General features: G+C 38.3%; 1 non-coding gene across 1 annotated transcript; it reads left to right on the top strand.

Annotated features, from left to right (window-relative positions):
• The first annotated feature begins 18,813 nt into the window (after positions 1-18,813).
• On the top strand, positions 18,814-18,919 carry LOC112305689 (U6 spliceosomal RNA). The gene has a single exon (XR_002974846.2). It is a non-coding gene; the product is annotated as a U6 spliceosomal RNA (small nuclear RNA).
• Positions 18,920-24,400: the final 5,481 nt, after the last annotated feature.

Here is a 24,400-nt window from a genome sequence, read left to right as displayed (position 1 = left end):
TGAGTTCTTGTTTCTTCATTCTTTTCTGGTTGGATGTTTCTTTCTTCCTTCTGGTCCACACTGTTGATTTGAGTCCCAGCTTCCTTTGCATCACTATTGGTTCCCTGTACATTTTCCTTTGTTTCTCTTAGCATAGCCTTCATTTTTTCATCTAATTTGCAACCAAATTCAACCAATTCTGTGAGCTTCCTGATTACCAGCGTTTTGAACTGTGCATGTGATAGGTTGGCTATCTTTTTGTTGCTTAGTTGTATTTTTTCTGGAGCTTTGATCTGTTCTTTCATTTGGGCCTTTTTTTTGTCTTGGTGTGCCTGTTACATAAAGGGGTGGAGCCTTAGGTGTTTACCAAGGTGAGATACCAATGGTCTGTACTGTGACGCTGTACATGGGGGGAGGGGCCGAGAGGGAGCAATGGCCCTTGCTACACTCTCTGCCGGATTTCAGTCACTCCCTCCTCTACCCACAATCAAATTGGGCCCCTCTGGTGCTGATTCCTGAGTGTGTGAGCGTGTGCATGCTCTAGGCCTCTGTGGGTCTCTCCAACGAACTCTCCTGTGAGTCTGGGAGTTTCTGCTGCTGCTGCCTCAACCCCCACGGGTGTTTTCAATCAGAGGTTTGAGGCTTTATATCCCTGTGCTAGAGCCCTGGGTTGCATGGTCTCCTTCCCTCCCCCGCTGTTCCTTCCCATTTATCTATGTGAGAATGTGGAGCCGCAGGGTCTGCCAGCCACCGACTTGTGGGGTCTGCTAGCTGCAGCCTGGCCTGCCCTTTTCCACAATCCACCACCTTGCTGGGTCCGCCAGCCGCCGCCTTGTCACGAGTCCTCTCAGCCCAGGCTGCCTGTCTCCACCCCTCCTACCAGTCTGGATGAATGTTTCTTCTTTATCTCCTTGGTTGTCAGACTTCCATACCGTTCAATTTTCTGTCAGTTCTGGTTGTTTTTTGTTTTTAAATTGTTGTCCTTCTTTTGTTTGTGTGAGGAGGCACAGTGTGTGCCTACCTACGCCTCCATCTTGGCTGGAAGCCCTTCTTTTCCCATTCTTAGTCTGAGTTCTATTCCTTGCTCTTATTAGTTTTCTCCTTCCATCTTCTCAAGATGATTTTTCTTTACTGACACTTCACATTCACTTTTTCTTATGTATAATATCCCTACTTCATTTCCACCTTTATTAATCTTCACTCAGTTGTCCTTGTTACTGACACTGTTATGTTTTTTCTTCAATTTTGTTCCTTTAGTTCAATACATTCTTAATTTTACTTCAAATATGATAATATTCTACTTCTTTTCTAACTCCATTTTGCCATCACTATTCTGTTTTACTTATATTTTAAATTTTATTCTCTCCCTTTCTTTGCCTCTTTTACATTTCCTATTCTTATTAATTCTCCCTCTTCACATTCAAAATCATTTTCCCCCTTTTAGTCATTTCATATTCCCTATTTCCTCTTATTCTTAATCTCTTTCCAACTTTAGTAAACTTTCCTCAATTGTTGTTGATATTGCAGCTGTGGTAGGGTTTTTTCTTTGAATGCATGGGTTTGTTTTTCTGGTAATATTGCTTTATTAAACAACATGTGTACCACAGCACAGATGATGTGGCAGGAGTTGTGACTACCAGTAATCCACCTAGAATGAAGAATCCACAAACAAATGAACCAGCAAACAGGAAAAGAGCAAGTACAATAAGAGAGTCCACATGAACTGAACAATGGGCAGCCCTAGAACATCCAGATCAGCAATAACAAAGAGATTGCACCATTGAGTCCCACAGAACTCCTACCACAGAGGTCCACCCAATGAAGACAGGCAGACAAAGCAGAGCTACCTGAGATGCAGAAAAACAAACAAAAAAACCAAAAAACAAAAAAAAAAGCAAAGAGAGGCACCTAAAATGGGGAGACAAAGAAAGAACCCCTAATTGAAAGCAATGGAAGAAACTCCAGAAAAGAAAAATGAAATCAAGGAATGAATCTATCATAGAATTTTTAAAAATTGTTATCAAGATTATCAAAAAAGTCAGTAACAACCACAAGGAACAGAGTGGAAAATATAGCAGCATGCAAAATGAAATCAAAACTCTGAAAAAAAACCCCCAGAATTAAAGAATACAATATCTCATATGAAAAATACACTAGCACTAATTACAAGCATGCTGTATGAAGCAGGGGACTCAAACAGTGAGTTGGAAGATAAGTGAGAAAGAAATACCCAGATAGAGTAAGAAAATGAAAAATGACTAAAAAAATATGAGGATAGTTTAAGGGGACTTCAGGAAAACATGAAACATAAGAACATTTTCATCATAGGGATACCAGGTGGTGGATAAATAGAGCAAGGGAAAGAAAATATGTTTGAAAAAATAATTACAGAAAACTTCCTTAACTTGTTGAGGGGAAATTCCTGCAAGTTCAAGAAGCACAGAAGGTTCCAATCAAGATGAACCCAAATGTTAAAGGACACATCATAATTAAAATGCCAAATGTTAAAGACAAAGAATCATAAAGGCAACAAAGGAGAAACAGGAAGTAACATACAAAGGAGCTCCAGTAAGACTATCAATGGATTTCTCAAGAGAAACACTACAATCAAGAAGGGATTGGCATTAAATATGCCAGATTATGGAAAACCAGTACCTACCACTAAGACTACTTTACCCAGCAAAGCTCTCATATAAAATAGATGGTTAAATAAAGAGCTTGCCATACAAAGAAGCTAAAAGAGTATTTCTCTACTAATACACCAATGCAAGAGATGTTAAAGTGACTGCTATAAAAAGAAGAAGAGAGAGACAGAGTGAAATGGACAGAGAGAGAGAAAGAGAGAGCAAGAGAGAGATAGAGAAACATAGTTACACAACAAATTGTAATGAATAAGTAGTTATTAATAATAACCTTAAATGTGAATGGATTAAATGCTCTAGTCAAAAGACATAGCATAACTCAATGGATAATAAAAAATAACCTGCATATATACTGTCTACAGGAGACTCTACTCAGGAAACAAACAAACAAACAAACAAACAAAAACAATATCTACACAGAATGAAAGTAAAGGGTTAGGGAAAAATATTCCAAGCAAATGGACCCTAAAAAAATGCTGGGGTAACCAATATTTATATCAGACAAAATAGATTTCAAAACAAAGACCATAAAAAGAGACACAGAAGGACACTTCATAATATTCAAAGGAAACACCCATTAGGAGATATAACCATTGTAAACATATATGCATCCAATGTAGAAACACACAAATACATAAGGAAATCAAAAGGGACTTCACAAAAGATATAGACAGCAACACACTTATAGTAGAGTATTTTAACACCCCACTGTCAACAATGGATAGAACTTCCAAAGAATTGACAAGGATATTGAGACACTGAATGACACTCTAGACCAAATGGACTTAGTTTATATAAAAAAGAGCCTTTCACCTCAAAGAAAAAAATACACTCTTTTGAAATGCACCATAGGACATTTTCAAAGGTAGTCCACATGGCAGGAAACAACAAAAGCATTAAATAAATACTAGAATATGAAATTATATCAAACATTTTCTCAAATCACAATGGCTTGTAACTAGAAAACCACAAGGAAAAGCCTTAAAAACTCTCAAATTCATGGAGACTGAATAGTATGCTATTAAACAATGAATGGGTTAATAATGAGATCAAGGAAGAAATCAAAAGTTTCTGGAAACAAATGAAAATGGACACACAACAGCTCAAAATCTATGGGACATGGTGATGTAGCCCTGAGAGGGAAGTTCATAGCAATACAAGCCTATCAAAAAATGATAGAAACATTTCAAATAAACAGCCTAACCATACATCTACAAGAACTGGAGGAACAACAACAAACAATTCCCAGAGAAAGTAGAAGGAAGGAAATAACCAAGATCAGAGGAGAATTAAATGACATAGAGACTAAAAGAACATTTCGAAGAATCAATAAATACAGGTTGTGGTTCTTTGGGAAGATAAACAAAATAGAAAAGTCTTTAACCAGACTCATCAAGAAAAAAAGGAGTTCGGGCAAAGATGGAGACATAGGTAGAAACCCTTCACTCCTTACACAACCAAAAGGAGAATACCAACCAAGCTAAAATCAATAAACAACCAGAAGTGCCAGAAAATCAAACTGCATGGAACTCTGACAACCAAGGACTAAAAGTATAAGTCAACCAGAGAACCAAGATGGTGGCATAGGTAGACACACTGCGCCTCCTTGCACAATCAGAACTGACAGAAAATCGAACCGCAAGGAAGTCCAACACAAAGGAGATAAAAAAGAAACATTCATCCAGACTGGTAGGCGGGGCGGAGATGGGCAGCCGGGGCAGAGAGGACTCACCTTGCCATGGCGGGACCGAGACTGGCAGAGTGAGGGACTAACGGGGCAGGCAGTCTGACCACTAGCAGACCCTGCAGCCCCATATTTGTGCACAGATAAACTGAGAGGGCCGGACTCAGAGTGGTGGAGAATGGGGCAGGCAGAGCTGCGGGTAGCACCCCGCAGCCCGACATTTGCCCACAGATAGAATGGGACGAACAGCGGGGAGCAAGGCAGACTGCATAACTCAGGGCTCCAGCTCTGGGAAATAAAACCTCAAACCTCTGAGTGAAAACACCCATTGGGGTTGGGGCGGCAGCAGGAGAAACTCCCAGCCTCACAGGAGAGGTCGTTGGAGAGACCCACAGGGGCCTAGAGTGTGCACAATGCCACCCACTCGGGAACCAGCACCAGAGGGAACCAATTTGATTGTGGGTAGTGGAGGGAGTGATTGAAATCCGGTGGAGAACGAAGCGGGAGCCATTGCTCCTTCTCCGCCCCTCCCCCACGTATAGCATCACGGTGGACCAGTGTTACCCCACCCCAGTGAACACCTAAGGCTCCACCCCTTTAAGTAACAGAAGCACCAAGACCAAAAAAAAAAAAAAAAAAAAAAAAATGGCCCAAATGACAGAATACTTCAAAGCTCCAGAAAAAATACAACTAAGCAATGAAGAGAGAGCCAACCTATCAGATGCACATTTTAAAATGCTGGTAATCAAGAAGCTCACAGAATTGGTTGAATTTGGTTGAAAGCTAGATGAAAAAATGAAGGCTATGCTAAGAGAAACAAAGGAAAATGTACAGGGAACCAATAGTGGTGCGAAGGAAACTGGGACTCAAATCAACAGTGTGGACCAGAGGAAGAAAGAAACATCCAACCAGAAAAGAATGAAGAAACATTCATTCTTTTAAGAATTCGGAAAAATGAGGAGAGGCTTAGGAACCTCCAGGACATCTTGAAATGTTCCAACATCTGAATTATAGGGGTGCCAGAAGGAGAAGAGGAAGAACAAAAAATTGAAAACTTATTTGAACAAATAATGAAGGAGAACTTCCCTAATCAGGCAAAGGAAATAGACTTCCAGGAAGTCCAGGAAGCTCAGAGTCCCAAAGAAGCTGGACCCAAGGAGGAACACACCAAGGCACCTCATAATTACATTACCCAAGATGAAACAGAAGGAGAGAATCTTAGAAGCAGCAAGAGAAAAGAACACAGTTACCTACAAAGGAGTTCCCATAAGACTGTCAGCTGATTTCTCCAAAGAGACCTTACAGGCAAGAAGGGGCTGGCAAGAAGTATTCAAAGTCATGAAAGGCAAGGACCTCCACCCAAGATTGCTCTATCCAGCAAAGCTATCATTTAGAATGGAAGGGCAGATAAAGTGCTTCTCAGATAAGATCAAGTTAAAGAAGTTCATCATCACCAAGCCCTTATTATATGAAATGTTAAAGGGAGTTACCTAAGAAAAAGAAGGAAAAAAAATATGAATGGTACTAATGACAGCAAACTCACAGTTATTAACAAGCACACCTAAAACAAAAACAAAAGCAAACTAAGCAAACAATTAGAGCAGGAACAGAATCACAGAAATGGAGCTCACATGGAGGGTTATCAACAGGAGAGTGGGAGGGGGAGAGGGGGGAAAAGGTACAGAGAATAAGTAGCATAAATGACAGGTGGAAAATAGACAGGGGGAGGGTAAGAATAGTGTAGGAAATGTAGAAGCCAAAGAACTTATAAGTATGACCCATGGACATGAACTATAAGGGGGGAATGTGGGAGAGAGGTGGTGGGCAGGATGGAGTGGAGTGATGGGGTGGAAATGGTACAACTGTAATAGCATAATCAATAAATGTATTTAAAAATAAGAAAAAAAAGAGTAAGTCAACCAGACTGGCAGTGCTGCAGCACAGCAGAGAGGGTTGCCCTGACCTAGCAAATACCTTAGGCCCCACCCCCTTACAACTTAACAGGAGGGCCAAGACAAAGAAATAGGGCCCAAATGAAAGAACAGATCAAAACTTCAGAAAGAGAGCTAAATGATGAAGAGATAGTCAATACATCTGATGGAGAATTTAAAGCCCTAGTAATCAAAAATGCTCACAGAATTGATTGAGCTTGGTCAGCAAATGAAAAAACAAGTGAAAGATACCCAAAATGAAATAAAGCAAAATATTTAGGGAACCAACAGTGACAGGAAGAAAACCAGGACTCAAAGCAATGATTTGGAACAAAAGGAAAAATAAACATCCAACCAGAACAGAATGAAGAAACAAAATTCAAAAAAGTGAAGAGAGACTTAGGAACCTCTGGGACAACCTGAAACGTTCCAATATCTGAATCACAGGGGTGCCAGAAAGAGAAGAACAAGAGCAAGAAATTGAAAACTTATTTAAGCAAATAAGGAAGGAAAACTTCCTCAATCTGGTGAAGGAAATAGACTTCCAGGAAGACCAAGAAGCCCAGAGAGTCTCAAAGAAGTTGGACCCAAAGAGGGGCACACCAAGGCACATCATCATTAAGTTACCCAAGATTAAAGATAAAGGGAGAATATTAAAAGCAGCAAGAAGAAGGGAGAGAGTTACCTACAAAAGAATGCCCATAAGACTAGCAGCTGATTTCTCAAAAGAAACCTTGCAGGCCACAGGGTTCTATAAAGAAATATTCAAAGTCATGAAAGGCAAGAACCTATATCCAAGTTTAATCTATCTAGAAAAGCTTTCATTTAGAATGGAAGTGCAGATAAAGTGCTTCCCAGATATGGTCAAGTTAAAGGAGTTCATCATGACCAAGTGTTATTATATGAAATGTTAAAGGGACTTATCTAAGATAAAGAAGATAAAAATATGTACAATAAAATGACAACAAACTCACAACTATGCACAAATGAACCTAAAAGAAAAGAAAAACAATGAAAACAAAAGCTAAGCAAACAACTAGAAGAAGAACAGAATCAGAGAATTGCACATCACATGGAGGGATTTCAGTGGAGAGGGGGAAGGGTGGAATAAGGACAAAAAGGAACAGGGAAGAAGAGTAATTAGTAGTCATAAAATAGATGGGGAGAGAAAAAATGGTATAGGAAACAGAGAACTCAAAGAATTTATATGTACAACCCGTAGACATGAACTAAGAGTGGGGGATGTTGGAGGGTCGAGGGGTGCAGGACAGAGAGGGGATAATGGGGGAAAATTGGGAAAACTGTAATGGCATAATCAATAAAAATACTTAAAAAAAGAGAGCAGACCCAAATAAACAAAAAAGAGGAGAAATAGAACTGATACCAAAGAAATACAAAGGGTTGTGAGAAATTACTAAGAAAAACTATATGCCAAGAAATTTGACAACTTAGGTGAATTGGACATTTCTAGATACATATAACCCTCCAAAACAGAATCCAAAAGAAGCAGAAAGCCTTAATAGACCAATAAATTAGTGAAATTGAAGCAGTAACCAAAACACTTCTGGCCCACAAAATTTTACAGGAGAATTTTACCAAACCTTAGGGAAGAGCTAACTCCTACCCTTCTGAAACTATTCCAAAAAATTCAAGAAGATGGATGATTCCCAAACTCTTTTTATGAGGCCAGTATTATCCTAATTTCAAAACAAAGTAAAGACACAACAAAGAAAGAAAACTGCAGGCCAATGTGGCTGATGAACATGATGCTAAAATCTTTAACCACATATTGGCAAACTGGATCCAGCAATACATTAAAAAGATTATACAACATGATCATGTGGAATTCATCCAGGGATGCAAGGATGGTATAATATTTACAAACAATTAAACAAAATGAAAAACACAAATCATATTACTATATCAATAAATGCTGAAAAAGTATTTGATAAAGTACAGCAAAAACTTATGATAAAAGCATTCAGAAAATGGGATTGAAGGAGTTTCACCCAACATAATAAATTCCATATACAAGAAAAATACAGTGAACGTTATATTCAAGTGGCAAAACCTAAAAGCCACCCACTTAAGGTAAGGAACAATGCAAGGTTGTCTGCTTTCATCACTTCCATTCAACATAGTTTTAGAAGTATTAGCCACAGTGATGAGAGAAGAATAAAAAATAAAAGGCATCCAAATTGGTAAGGAACAAGTAAAACTGTCATTGTTTGCAGATGACATGATAGTGTACATAGAAAATGCCATACACTCCACCAAAAAAACTCCTAGACCTAAAAAATGAATTAGGCAAAAGAGTGGGATACATAGTCAATATTCATAAATTCAAAGCATTTGTGTACATGAAGAATGAAATATCAGAAACAGAAAGTAGGGAGATAGGCTTTCCTTCCTTGCCCATACAAAATAAGGACAATAACAAATTTAAAAATAAAAAAATAACAAGAAATGCCAGAAAGTCAAACTCTATGACAGTGTGACAACCAAAGAGTTAAAGAACAAACATTCAAACAGTCTGTTAGGAGGGGTGGAGAGGAACAGCAGGGGTGGAGAAGATTTTAGGCAAAGCAGAGGACAGGGAGGGCAAAGTGGTAGCTGGTGGTCCAGGTAATCCCCCATTCCCATGTTGATATGCTACAAGGAACAACTGGAGATTGAGCCAGACCATGCAACCCAGGGTTCCAGCACAGGAAACTAAAGCCTCAAAACTTCTGGTGGTAAATACCTGTGGAGGTTGCAGCAGTGGGAGAAACTCCCAGTCTCACAAGAGAGTTTGTTGGAGGGGCCCACTGGGTCGTAGAACATACACAAACCCACCCACTCAGGAATCAGCACCAGAAGGGCCCAATTGCTTGTGGGTAGTTGGGGAAGTGACTGAAAGTGGGGCAAGAGCCAAGTAGTTGCACTGTTCCCTCTCTGGCCCCACCCCCACATTCAGTGCCACAACAAAGTCAAGTGGCTTGCCCCCCCGCTGGTGAATACCTAAGGCTCCACCCCTTACAATGTAAGAGGTGCACTGAGAAAAAGAAATATAGCCCAAATGAAAGAACAGATCAAAACTCCTGAAAAAATGGAGATAACTGTACTTGAACAACAATAAAAAGAGAACATTAGGCTAGAACAAAGGAATTCTGAATACACTATTGATTTTAACTAATAAAAAGAAAGAAAAACTCCCAAAAAAGAACTAAGTGATGAGGAGATAGCCAACCTATCATATCAGATGCAGTGTCAAAACACTGGTAATTGGGATGCTCACAGAAATGATTGAGTATGGTCAAAAATTAAGGAAGAAGGGAGGCTATGTAAAGTGAAATAAAGAAAAACATACAGGGGAGATCAGTGAAGGGAAGGAAACTGGGACTGAAATCAATGATTTGGAACAGAAGTAAGAAATATTCAACTAGAACAGAATTAACGAACAAGAATGCAAGAAAGTGAGGAGAAGCTTAGAAACCTCTGGGTCAATGTTAAGCATTCCAATATCCAAATCATAGGTATGTCAGAAGAAGAAGAGGAAGAGCAAGACATTGAAAACTTTTGAAAAAATAATGAAGGAGAACTTCCCCAATCTGGCAAAGGCATTAGACTTCCAGTAAGTCCAGGAACCTCAGAGAATCCCAAAGAAATTGGACCCAAGGAAGAAGACACCAAGGCATATCATAATTAAATTACCCAAGATTAAAGATATGATGAGAATTTAAAAGGAGCAAGAGAAAAAGAAACAGTTACCCCCAAAGGACTTCCCCAAAGACTGTCAGCTGATTTCTCAAAAGAAGACTTACAGGCAAGAAAGGGCTAGAAAGAAGTATTTAAAGTTATGAAAGGCAAGGACCTACATCCAAGATTACTCTATCCAGCAAGGCTATCATTTATAATGGAAGGTCAGATAATGTGCTTTCCAAATAAGGTCAAGCTAGAGGAATTCATCATCACCAAGCCCTTATTATATGAAATGTTAAAGGGATTTATCTAAGAAAAAGAAGACAATCAAACTACAAACAGTAAAATGACAACAAACTCACAACTATCAACACCTGAACCTAAAATACAAAAACAAATTAAGCAAACAACTAGATCAGGAGAAGAATTACAGAAGTAGAGGTCACATGGAGGGTTATCAGTGGAGAGGGGTAGGGGGAAGAATGGGGGAAAAGGGAATAAAAAGCATAATTGGTAGGTACAAAAGAGACAAGGGGAGGCTAAGAATAGTATGGGGAAGCCAAAGAACTTATATGTATGACCCATGGACATGAACTAAGGGTGGGGGGTACTGGTGGGAGAGGGTATGCAGGATGGAGGGTGATAAAGGGGAAAAATGAGACAACTTAATGAAAAATGTACTTTAAAAAGAAACAGAAATTAGGAAAGTATCCTGTTCTCTATAGCAACAAGACAAATAAAGTACCTAGGAGTAAACTTCACCAAGGAGGTAAAGACCTGTACTCAGAAAATTACGCAACACTGAGGAAAGAAATTAAGGAGGACACATATAAATCAAAACATATACCAAGTTCATGGATTGGAAGAATTAACATCATTAAAGTGCCCATACTACCCAAAGCAATCTAGATTCAATGAAATCCTTATCAAAATACCAATGACATATTTCATATAGCACAAATATATGAGAAATGTACATGGAATCAAAATATCCTGAAATAGCTTCAGCAATCTTGAGAAAGAAGAACATAGTATCCTCCTACCTATAAAATTACCTGATATCAAACTATATTAAAAGGTCACTGTAATCAAAGCAATCTGATACTAGCATAAGAACAGAGATCAATGAAACAGAATAGAGAACCCAGAAATAAACCAATGTCTCTATCATCAATTAATTGACAAAAGGGGAAGGAGCATAAAATAGACTAAAAATAGTGGCTTCAATAAATGGTGCTGGGAGCGCTGGACAGGTGTATGCAAAAAAATGAAACTAGACCACTAACTTATACCATACCACAAAATAAATTCAAGATGGATAAAAGATTTAAATATTAAAATGATAAGCACAGATACTACACTTAATCTTAGCCAAAAGGAAAAAAAGCAATTCAACTGCTAGGATTATACCCTAAGAATCTTGAAGCACCAATTCAAAAGAACCTATGCACCCCAATGTTCACAGCAGCACAATTATCAATAGCCAAGTGCTGGAAGCAACCTCAGTGCCCATCAGTAAATGAGTGAATCAAAGAAATATGGTACATTTACACAATGAAATATAACTCAGTAGAATGAAAGAAGGAGCTCCTACGTTTCATGACAACATGGTTAGATCTGGAGGGCATTATGCTAAGTTTAATAAGCCAGGCAGTGAAAGACAAATACCACATATTATCTATAAGTGAAACCTAATGAATAACAACAACAACAAGGACAAAACAAAAAACAAGGAAAGACAAAAACAAAAAGACAGGCAAGTAAAATATAACCAGAGACATTGAAATAAAGAAGAAACTGACTGTCACCAGAAGGGAAGGATGAGGGAGATAGAAGGGGAAGGATCATCAAAGAACATGTATAAAGGACCCATAGACAAAGCCAAAGGAGGATAGGATTTAGGGTGGGAGGTGGGGATGGGTGGGGTGGAAGGGAGAGGTGAGGGGAAAGTGGAGACAACTGTAATTGAAGAACAAGAAATAAGAAAGAAAGAAAAGAGAGAAAGAAAGAAAGAAAGGGAAAGAAAGAAAGAGAAAGAAAGAAAAAGAAAGAAAGGAAGGAAGGAAGGAAGGAAGGAAGGAAGGAAGGAAGGAAGGAAGGAAGGAAGAAAGGAAGAAAGAAAGAAGAAAGAAAGAAAGAAAGAAAGAAAGGAAGAAAGAAAGAAAGAAAGAAAGAAAGAAAGAAAGAAAGAAAGAAAGAAAGAAAGAAAGAAAGAAAGAAAGAAAGAAAAAGAAAGAAAGGGAGAAAGACTTAAACATAAGTCATGATACCATAAAAGTCCTGGAGGAGTATGTAGACAGTATAACGTCAGATATTCCATGCAGCAATATCTTCACCAATATATCTCCAAGGCAAGGGATATAAAAGAACATGAAACAAAAGGGAGTACATCAAATTAAAATGCTTCTGCATGGCTAAAGAAAGCATCAGCCAAAAGAAAAGGGAACCTACTGTATGGGAAAGTATATTTGCCGATGATTCCTCGGACAAGGTTTTGATCTGCCAAATATATAAAGAACTCACATGACTACACTCCAGGAAAACAAACAACTCAATTAAAAAAATGGGAAAAGGACCTGAACAAGTAATTTTCCAAGGAGGCCATACAAAGGGCTCAGAAACATATGCAAGGATGCTCAGTATCACTAGACATCCGAGAGATGCAAAATAAAACTACAATGAGATACCACTTCACACTGGTCATAATGGTCATAATAAACAAATGAACAAACAAGTTCTGGTGAGGTTGTGGAGAAATTGGAATCATAGTACACTGTTGGTGGGAATGCAGACTGCTACAACCATTGTGGAAAACAATATGGAAGTTCCTCAGAAACCTAAAAATTGAACTGGTTTTTGGCCTGGCAATTCCATTCTTGGAATTATACCCTAAGAATTCAGAAACACCAACTGAAAATAATTGATATACCACAGTGTTCATAGCAGCATTATTTACAATAGCCAAGTACTGGAAATGGTCTAAGTGTCCATTAATAATAAGTGGATCAAAAAATTGGTATGTTTACACATTGCAATACTATGCAGCAGAAAGAAAGAAGAAAGTCTTACCCTTTACAACAGCATGGTTGGAACTGGACAATATTACACTAAGTGAAATAAGACAGACAGGGAAAGACAAATACCATATGACCTCACCTGTATAACTGGAACCTAATAAACAAAACAAACAAAAGAGTAAAATATACAAGATGTAGGGAAATAGGGAACACACTAAAAGTGACCAGACGGGAGGGGGAAGGAGGATAATGGGGGAAAGAAGTGCTAGGGTCTAGTCAAGGAATATGTATAAAAGTCCCATGGTAATGGATAACAGGGTCAGGATTGACTGAGGGTGTGGGGTGGGTGGGGCAGGGGAGAGAAATGAGAGAAAATTGGGACAACTGTAATTAAACAACAATAAAAAATAAAGTACAACTTGGTAGGTAGAAAATAAGGGAATGTTAAGAACAATATAAGAAATGGAGAAGCCAAAGAGCCTATATTATAAGCCATGGACATGGAAAAAGGAGAAGATGGATACAAAGTAAGAGGGTACCAGGTGGAGAGGGAAAATGGGGGGAAAACTTAGGGCAAATGTGACAGCATAATCAATGAAATATATTTAAAGAATAATGTTTGTTTGGTAAAAACAAAGTACTATTTGTTGCAGAAGCATTATTTTCTTTTGCAAATACTATGGTTATTAATCTCTTGGTTGACTTGTTATATTTCCATTTTTTTGAGGATAATTCAGTGCTTTTGTTTCCATCTGACTACCTTACGTGACTTCATAATGTTAGTTGGAGGAAATTATGGGACCTCGGAGGCCTTAACAGAGAATATTAAATGTATAATCTAAGTGTTTTAACAATGTTGTCATTGGTGTTCTCAGAATGTTGTTTATGTTTTTTTTCCACTTACACAGGTTGTGGCATTTTCTGAGAAATGTGTTATATTTTAGAATGTTGTAGGGAAAAAGTCACAAAGTCTCAGACTTGGATTCTATTTCAAATATATTGACTTTACAAGGTCTGTCCAGAATGTATCCAGCCATTAATATGAAAAATAAAGAATTTTTTTGAAGAAGACACAAGATAAAAGAAACTTTGTACCTAGGACAATGGTGCCTTAGCCCTTTCAAATAAGGCACCTTGGGACCTCACACAGATCTTACAGTCACCATCAGCTGCTCCATTGTATTTTCCTGAATCTCATTGATGGTCTGAAATCTCTTCCCTATCAAAGGTGATTTGAGTTTTGGGGAAATGCAAGAAGTCACAGGGTGCCAAACCTGTGCTATAGGGGGACTGAGTTACCTGGGTGATTTGAGGTTTCACCAAAATCTCTGCATGAGACATGATGCATGAGAAGGTACGCTGTCGTGATGAAGCTGCCAATCACTTGTTGCCCATATCTGTGGCCTTCTGAATCATCTAAATGGTTTCCATGGAGGAATGTTCAAACTTAATGTAAAATTTGATGCAGATTTCTTGCTCTACTCCCTCAGTCATTGTGAATGCAATAGCCTCACAGTACATATGTTCACTCAATGGCATCTACCGCCCCCACTAACTCTTATGATGAAGTCATCATTGTTCAAGCATGCACATTCCAGTCCACTGTCATTGGCTGTCAGGTGACATCGATGTCAAGCAAACCATTCTCATTACTTTATAAATGGTGGGACTTTTTTTGGACAGACCATGTATATAGATATATGCCTCTCTCTCTCTCTCTCTCTCTCTCTCTCTCTCTCTGTCTCTCTCTCTCTCTCTCTATATATATATATATATAATCTATATCTATCATCTATCTCTATATATTTATCTATTTATCATCTATCATCTATAACTGGCCAACTGTCTGTCTCTCTAGCTATCTGTCTGGTCAGCCAAACAGCAGTGTCGTTTTTTGCCGTGCATAATGCTCACCCACATAGTGTGTGCATTATACATGGGATTATTATACCCATGACATGTAATCATTATACCCATGTATAAAGTGCACCCTTATTTTTCCCTCAAAAATTTGGGCTACAAAGTGTGCATTATATACAACAAAATGTTACTTCTTTTTTAAATCTCTATTTCTGTTAATAGTGGTAAGTTGTCTTTTCCCAGGGATACTTTCTGATTTCATGCAAGTATTCTTATTTATTACCAGATAATTGGAGAAAATATTATCTTTTTGTGGTCTTTATTTAACATTGGATTTACTGGGGTCACATTGGTTCACAAAATCATGCAGATTTTAAATATACATCTCAATAAACATCATCTGCACACCGCATTGTGCTCCCATTGTCCCAAGCAAAGTCTCTTTCCATCCCCAATTCCCTCACCTTTTTTGCCCACCAACCCCTACCCCTACCCCTTTCCTTCTGACTATTACAACTCTGTTGTCTGTCTTTGTGTTATATATATATAATATATATGTATGTATAAGATATGCATATATATATGCATCTTACAATTGCTTTAATATCTTTTGTGTTTGTAACACATTTTCTTTTCTCATTTCCAATTTGAGGATTTTTCTTATTTTGTTATTAATTTATTAATTAAACAAATATGTTACATACTTATCATACAGATAGCATTATAAATGTTAAGAATTCCATGAAATTTACTGTTTAGTGAAGTGAGATAGGTAGCAAACAGATAAACATAAATAATATAATTTTGTGTCCTGATATGTATTAATAAAACCTACACAGTGTAAGAGCATAGCTAATGAGGCAAAGAAGCAGTTTTTCTTTTCTTGTTGAGGTATGATTAGCATATAACATTACCTTAGTTTCAAGTTCACAACACAATGGTTCCATATTGTATATTTTGTGTATTGACCATCACAATAAGTCCAGTTAACAGCTGGGATCATATGTAGTTACAAAATTCTTTTTTTGTGATGAGAAATTTTTACTTTCTTAAGAACTTTCATGTATACAATACAGTACTATTAACTATAGTCATCATGCTATACCTTATATCCCCAGGACTTAATTATTTTTTTAATTGGATATTTGTAACTTTTGATCCCCTCTACCCATTTTGCCTACCCTCCATCTCCCTAACTGTGGCAATCACCTATCTGTCCTCTGAATCTATGAGCTTCACATTTTTATCTTTTAGATTTCACATATAAGTCAGATCACATGGTACTTGCCTTTCTTTGACCTACTTCACTTAGCATATTGTCCTCAAGGTCCATCTATGTTGTTACAAATGGTAATATTTTATTCTCATTTATAAATGAATAATATTGCATTCTCTTTATATATGCCACATGTTCTTTATCCATTCACTCATCAATGGAAACTTAGGTGGTTTTTTTTTTTTCCCCCATTTCTTGGCTATTGTAAATAATGCTGCATTAAAAATGGGGTGAATATATCTTTTCAAGTTAGTGTTTCCATTTTCTTTGGATACACAGAATAAAATTGCTGGGTCCTTATATAGTTCTATTTTTAATTTTTTGAGGAATCTCTAGACTGCTTTCCATAGTGGCTACACCAATCTGAATTACCATCAACAGTGCACAAGGGTTCCCTTTTATCCATATTCTTAGTGCTTGTTGTCTTTTTAAAAATAGCCAATTTAGCAGATGTAGGATGATACTTCATGCGGTTTTGATTTGCAATTCTCTGATGATTAGTGAGGTTGAACATCTCTTCATGTACATATTGGCCATTTGTAGCTTTTCTTTGGAAAAATTTCTATTCAGATGCTCTGCCCAGTTTTTACTTAGATTTTATTTTGTTATTGAGTTGTGTGACTCTTTAAAATATATTTTGGATATTATACCTCTTATTAAATATATGATTTTCAAATATTTTCTCTCATTCAGTAGGTTGTCTTTTCATTTGGTTGATGGTTTTCTTTGCTGTGCAGGAGGGGAAGCTGTTTTTGATAAGGAGGGCATCTATAAAAAGGTATCTTATTCTGTTTATGGCAATATTTGCTTGATATTTAATGATATATTATTTGACACATAAAAGACTAGCACAAATATTTGTTTTTGGATTATCTATTTCATTACCATAATGTGGTTTTAATGTAATTTTAATACCTTTTTGTGATATAATATGGAAGCTCTTTGTTTTTATTACAGCTCTGCCTCTCACTGATTCTTTCTGAAATGCTTCATTATAGTAGCATGTAGTAATTTTTTATCCCCATTGAATGTATGTCATTTATATATTATTACAGACACACTTACTTTTACTTTTATCCTCTCACTCTCTATTTTGTGTTTCTTTGAATGGTTGTGTTTTCTGTATTTTGTGAAGCAGTCTACATTTTCTTTCTCCTCCTGGTAATCAGAAAGACTCACAATCTCTTTTTTATTTTCTGTGAAGCAACATTTAGGACTAAAGGACTACGGTGTGTGGGAGGCACTGCAGAGCCTCCTGCTCAGAGGCTGATGCTTCACAGAGTGCCCAGAGAGGAAGGGGCAAGAGGCTACTGGTTGACCTTGTATGGCGGCTGCAGGGACACACCACTTCATTGTCCTGCCATGAACTTTTAGCCAATCCAGACAAATACTGATTGGTCTGCTCAGTCAGGAATGGTGGCTCGATCTGATTCTCATGGAAATGTCCACAGCACAAGAGCTTCATAACAGAGGTTGCAGTGGCTGATGCTGCCCTGGCAGGGGATGTCTTGGACCATGACAGTTGTATCCAGAGAGCTGCCCTGCATCATCACTCTAGCCTTGGCTACTGAGACCACAACACCGGGCCATGAACTCCAGATGTTAAGAACTATTCCTCATACTTTTATGTGTCCTTGTGTTCCAGTCCCTGCCTAGCATGCTAATGAAATAGTTTAACACATGCAGAACAGTAAAGAGAGGCCTGTAAAATGGGCACTGCTCTAATTATCTACATTCTTATGTACAGACCATGGAGTTTTCAAAAGCAAAGACAGAAAGACAGACTGTGCAGCACTGCACTCACATCACTGGACACACAACCCATGGAATGAGTACTCGTTATGTGGACAGAGGCTTGGGGGCAAGGATGTAGGGGTCATGCCTGGGAGGGTGAAGAATGTGGGAACTTCACACTGCACATTCTGGTGAGCTGAGGCACCAAGGTAGGATGGAAACTGGGGCATTCAAGGAGTGAGCCTGGGGCAGGAGGTAGGAATGGGAAAGTGAGAAAAGTTCAACTCAGAAGGCCTTGACTGCTCTGTTCCACCCTTTGAAATGCACTGATGAGGACCCTGCTTGAAGGCAGGATCCACTTAGGCAGAAGGAAAATATTGGAATAAATTAAGGTAGTATAAATGGGTAAAAAGAAAGGGGGTGGTTTAAGAAATTTAAATGTTACATATGTAAAAGGACCTGAAAACTGAAATGTAGCCTGAGGGTAGAAATCATCATGAAATATGAGTGATGATAATGCTATTTAGGTCAGAGGGAAGCCCAAAGGGTGATCAGGACAGGGAAATGGCCAGGGAAGAGTCTGAAGTCAGGGGAGTGCCAACTCGAACTACAAGCTGTGGAGGTAATTACCCAGGAGGAGTAGGGTAGAAGCTGCATGCTCTGTGGCATGCCTTGCCATTGGGTGGGAGTCTGCTCTCATGAGTTCTTCTAAGGACATGATATGAGACTAGGCCAAGAACTCAAGAGATTCTTGGGACTTACTCTTCTGGGAACTGAACCCCAGTGGCTGCCAAGGGGTAGAGGTTCCAGAGGCTAGTTCCAGAAGACACAGCTGAGAAAAAACAAATAAAAATGAGTGAAAAAAGAAAGAATGGAAGAAATAAGATGAGGATAAAAAGGGTGTCATGCGAGTAGCTAATGGAGGAGACAGAAATCACAGCCTGGAAGTTAGATTCATGTCTCTCAGCTCTGCTGCTTAGAAATGGAAAAATGAATGAGAATAATGGGTGTGCTCGTTTTGGCAGAACATATACTAAAATTGGAATGATACAGGGAAGATTAGCCGGGCCCCTATGAAGGATGACACGCAAATTCACGAAGCATTCCACATTTTTGTTTATTTGCATTATAATTACTATTTCATTATTTTTACTTCTTTTACTTTATTAGTATTTTTGTATTTCTCTTATATATGCTTAGTTTTCTTCATTTTATTTCTTTGTTTAATTACATTGTTTGACTAGTTTTCCTGATTCTCATTTTCATTTTTCTTCTTTCACTTCACTCCTGCTCCAATTAGACAGTACACTTCATAGTGTACTTTCTTTTTTTTTTTTTTCAAATTTGTTATTGTTATTCAATTACAGTTGTATGCCTTTTCTCCCAATCCATCCACCCCTCCCGGGCTGAACCCACCTCCCTCCCCCACCCCCACCCTCCCCCATGATTTTGTCCATGTGTCCTTTATAGTAGTTCCTGTAATCTCCTCTTCCCACTGTTCCCCAACCCCCGGCTATTGTTACATTGTTCTTAACTTCAATGTCTCTGGTTATATTTTGTTTGCTTTTTTCTTCTATTGATTATGTTCCAGTTAAAGGTGAGATCATATGGTATTAGTCCCTCACCACCTGGCTTATTTCACTTAGCATAATGCTCTCCAGTTTCATCCATGCTGTTGCAAAGGGTATAAGCTCCTTCTTTCTCTCTGCTATGTAGAATTCAATTGTGTAAATGTACCATAGTTTTTTGATCCACTCATTTGCTGATGGGCTCTTAGGTTGCTTCCAGTACTTGGCTATTATAATTTCTGCTGCTATGAACATTGGGGTGCACAGGTTCTTTTGGTGTTTCAGGGTTCTTAGGGTATAATCCCAGCAATAGAATTGCTGGGTCAAAGGGCAGTTCCATTTTTAGTTTTCTGAGGAAATTCCATACTGTTTTCCACAGTGGCCTCACCACTCTGCATTCCCACCAACAGTGCACTAGGGTTCCCTTTTCTCCGCATCCTCTCCAACATTTGTTTGTGGATTTGTTTATGTTGGCCACTCTGACTGGTGTGAGAAGGTACCTCATTGTGGTTTTAATTTGCATCTCTCTGATGGCTAGTGATGCTGAGCATCTTTTCATATGTCTCTGGGCCCTCTGTATGTCTTCCTTGGAGAAGTGTCTGTTCAAGTCCTTTGCCCATTTTTTAATTGGGTTGTTTGTCTTCCTGGAGTGGAGTCGTGTCAGTTCTTTATATATTTTGGAGATCAGGCCCTTGTCTGAGGTATCATTGGCAAATATGTTTTCCCACACTGTTGGTCCACTTTGTAATTTGGTGCTGTCTTCTTTACCCACGCAGAAGCTTTTTATTTTGATGAGGTCCCATTTGTTGATTCTTTCCTTTATGTCCCTTGTTTTAGGGGATGTGTCTGTGATGATGTTGCTTCATGGAATATCTGAGATTTTCCTGCCAATGTTTTCCTCAAGGACTTTTATGGTGTTACAACTTATATTTAAGTCTTTTATCCATCTTGAGTTTATTTCTGTGTATGGCGTAAGTTCGTGATTGAGTTTCATTTTATTGCACGTAGCTGTCCAGATCTCCCAACACCATCTGTTGAAGAGGCTGTTTTTGCTCCATTTTATGCTTCTGCCTCCTTTGTCAAATATTAATTAACCGTAAAGACTTGAGTTTATTTCTGGGCTCTCTGTTCTGTTCCATTGGTCTATATGCCTGTTTTTATGCCAGTACCAGGCTGTTTTGATTACCGTGGCCTTGTAATACAGTTTGACATCAGGTATTGTGATCCCACCTGCTTTGTTCTTCTTTCTCAAAATTGCTGCAGCTATTCGGGGTCATTTATGGCTCCATATGAATTTCTGAAATGTTTGTTCTATATCTGTGAAACATGTCATGGGTACTCTAATAGGGATTGCATTGAATCTATAAATTGCTTTGGGTAGTATGGCCATTTTGATGATGTTAATTCTTCCAATCCATGAGCATGGTACATGCTTCCATTTGTTTCTGCCGTCCTTAATTTCTTTCTTCAGTGTTGTGTAGTTTTCTGAGTACAGGTCTTTTACCTCCTTGGATCATTTGATTCCTAGGTACTTTATTTTTCTTGTTGCTGTATCAAATGGGATTTTTTTCCTGATTTCTGTTTCTGCAGTTTCGTTTTTGGTGTACAGGAGTGCCTTTGATTTCTGAGTATTGACTTTGTATCCAGCTGTTTTGTCAAATTCATTTATTAGGTCAAGTAGTCTTTTGTTGGAGTCTATAGGATTTTCCATGTACAGTATCATGTCATCTGCCAACAGTGACAGTTTCATCTCCTCCTTTCCAATTTGGATGCCTTTTATTTCATTTTCTTGTCTGATTGCTGTGGCTAGGACTTCCAATACTATGTTGAATAGGAGTGGTGAGAGAGGGCATCCTTATCTTGTTCCTGATGTTAGTGGGAAAGCTCTAAGTTTCTGTCCATTGAGTATGATGTTGGCTGTAGGTCTCTCATATGTGGCCTTCATTATGTTGAGGGATGCTCCCTCTAGTCCCACTTTGCTGAGTGTTTTTATCAGAAATGGGTGTTGTACCTTATCAAATGCTTTTTCCACATCTATTGATATGATCATGTGATTTTTGTCTTTGCTGTTGTTGACGTGATGTATTATGTTTATTGATTTGCGAATATTGTACCATCCTTGCATACCTGGGATGAATCCCACTTGGTCATGGTGGATGATCTTTTTAATGTATTGCTGGATGTGGTTTGCCAATATTTTGTTGAGAATTTTAGCATCTATGTTCATCAGAGATATTGGCCTGAAGTTTTCTTTCTTTGTTGTGTCTTTATCTGGTTTTGGGATTAGGATGATGCTGGCTTCATAAAAAGAGTTTGGGAGTCTTCCATCAGTTTGGATTTTTTCGAGTAGTCTGTGGAGGTTAGGGGTTAGCTCTTCTTTAAATGCTTTGTAGAATTCTCCTGTGAAACCATCTGGTCCAGGGCTTTTGTGTGTTGGGAGTTTTTTGATGACTGCTTCAATTTCGTCTGCTGTTATGGTGTGTTCAGGTTTTCTGCTTCTTCTTCATTCAGTTTTGGAAGATTATATTTTTCTAGAAACGTGTCCATTTCTCCTAGGTTTTCAAATTTCTTGGCATACAGTTCTTCGTAGTAATTTCTTACAATCCTTTGTTTTTCTGTGGTATCAGTTGTAATCTCTCCACTTTCATTTCTAATTGTGTTTATTTGGATCCTCTCTCTTTTCTTCTTGATGAGCCTACTTAAAGGCTTGTCAATTTTGTTTATCTTTTCAAAGAACCAGCTCCTGGATTCATTGATCCTTAGAATTTTGCTTTTATTCTCTATGTCATTTAACTGTGCTGTGATCTTGGTTATTTCCTTCCTTCTGCTTGCTGTGGGCTCTCTTTGTTATTGTTCCTCCCGTACTTTTAGGGGTAGTTTTAGGTTGTTTGTTTGAAATGTTTCTATCTTCTTAAGGTAAACCTGTATTGCTATGAACTTCCCTCTCAGGGCTGCCTTTGCTGTGTCCCATAGGTTTTGGGTTTTTGTGAGTTTATTTTCAGTTGTTTCCAGAAAGTTTTTGATTTCTTCCCTAATGCCGTTCTTCACCCATTCATTGTTTAATAGCATGCTATTCAGTCTCCATGATTTTGAGTGTTTTGGGTTTTTTCCCATGGGGTTGGTTTCTAGTTTCAGTCCCTTATGGTCAGAGAAAATGCTTGATATGATTTAAATTTTTTTGAATTTGTTGAGGCTTGCTTTGTGCCCTATCATGTGGTTTATCTTTGAAAAAGTTCCATGGACACTTGAAAAGAATGTGTATTTGGCTTCTTTGGGGTGAAGAGTTCTATAGATATCAGTTAAGTCCATTTCTTCTAGGGTATTGTTATCTGACCCAATATGCTTACTGATATTTTGTTTGGAAGACCTGTTCATTTTTGATAGTGGGGTGTTAAACTCCCCTACTATAATTGTGTTGCTGTCAATATCTTTCTTGAAGTTCTCCAAGATTTTCTTAATTTATTTGGGTGCTCCTATGTTGCATGCATATATATTTACAATGTTTATGTCTTCTTGGTGGATTCTTCCTTTGAGTATTATGAAGTGACCCTCTGGGTCTCCTTTATGGCCCTTCTTTGGAAGTCTATTTTGTCTGATATGTGTATTGCTATCCCTCCTTTGTTTTTCCTGTCTGTTTGCTTGGAGAATTTGTTTCCACCCCTTCACTTTCAGTCTGTGTAAGTCTTTTGTCCTGAGATGGGTCTCCTGTAGGCAGCATATGTGTGGGTCATGTTTTCTTATCCATTCAGCTATTCTATGTCTTTTGATTGGAGCATTTAATCCATTTATGTTTAAGGTTATTATCGATATGTAGTTATTCATTGCCGTTTTTTCCTACCTGTGTTCCTCTGTCTTCTCTTTTCATTCCTTTCCTTAAAGCAGTCCCTTTAGCATCTCTTGCAGAGCTGGTTTGGTGGAGGTTTTTTCTTTTAGACTTCTTTTGTCTGGGAAACTCTTTATTTGGCCTTCTATCTTGACTGAGAGCCTTGCTGGGTAAGGTATTCTTGGTTGCAGGCCTCTGGTTCTCATTAGTTGGAATATTTTTTGCTACTCTCTTCTGGCTTGGAGCATTTCCATTGAGAATTCAGTTGCTAACCTTATTGGGGCTCCCTTGTATGTTACTTCCTGTTTCTCCCTTGCTGCCTTTAAGATTCTCTCTTTGTCTTAGAAATTTGCCATTTTCATTATGATGTGTCTTGCAGTGTGTCTCTTTGGGCTCCTCTTGCTTGGGACTCTCTGTGTTTCCTGGATTTGTGTGACCTTTTCTCTCCTCAGATTAGGGAAATTTTCCGTCATTACTTTTTCCAACAGGTTTTCTATCCCTTGCTCTTCTTCTTCTCCTTCTTTTATTCTTATTATACGGATATTGTTATGTTTCTTGTTGTCCTGCATTTCCCTTATTGCCTCTTCATTCTTTCTGAGCCTCTTTTCCTTTTCCTGCTCTTTCTGGGTGTTTTTTCTACTTTGTCCTCCAGCTCGCTGATCCGATCCTCTGCTTCATCGAGGTGGTTTTCATTCCTTGTACTGTGTTCATCAATTCAGAAATTGTATTCTTCATTTCCTCTTGGCCCTTGTTGATAGTTTCTATTTCCTTTTTCATGTTGATATAGTTTGCAGTGAGTTCATTGTAGTTTCCCTTTAGTTTCTGGTAGTTCTCTTTGAGCTCAGAGAGCTCAGTGAACTTCCTGATGACCATTGCTTTGAACTCAGTATCCGATAGTTGACTTGCCTCTTTTTCGGTTAACATTCTTTCTGAGGCTTCCTCCTTTCCTTTCATTTGGGAATTGTTTCTTTGTCTTCCCATTGTTTGTGAGACTCTTCTTGTTAGCCTCTGCTTCTTAAATTGATCTATTCTGAGTCCCTGGGTTTATGGTATGAACTGCTATGGTAGAATGCGAAGGTGATTCAGTGGTGCTGTCTCCTTAATCTCCTGTGCTCACTGGTTTGAGCTGATGTTTATGGGTGTAACACAGTCTTACTCTGGTCTTTTCAGCACTGCAGGTTTCCTTTCTCACCTGTGGGAAAAAG

Source organism: Desmodus rotundus, chromosome 4 (assembly GCF_022682495.2).
Source record: "Desmodus rotundus isolate HL8 chromosome 4, HLdesRot8A.1, whole genome shotgun sequence".
Lineage (NCBI taxonomy): Eukaryota > Metazoa > Chordata > Mammalia > Chiroptera > Phyllostomidae > Desmodus > Desmodus rotundus.
The sequence above is the reverse complement of the archived record's forward strand: the minus strand, read 5'-3'. Positions and strand labels throughout refer to the sequence as shown.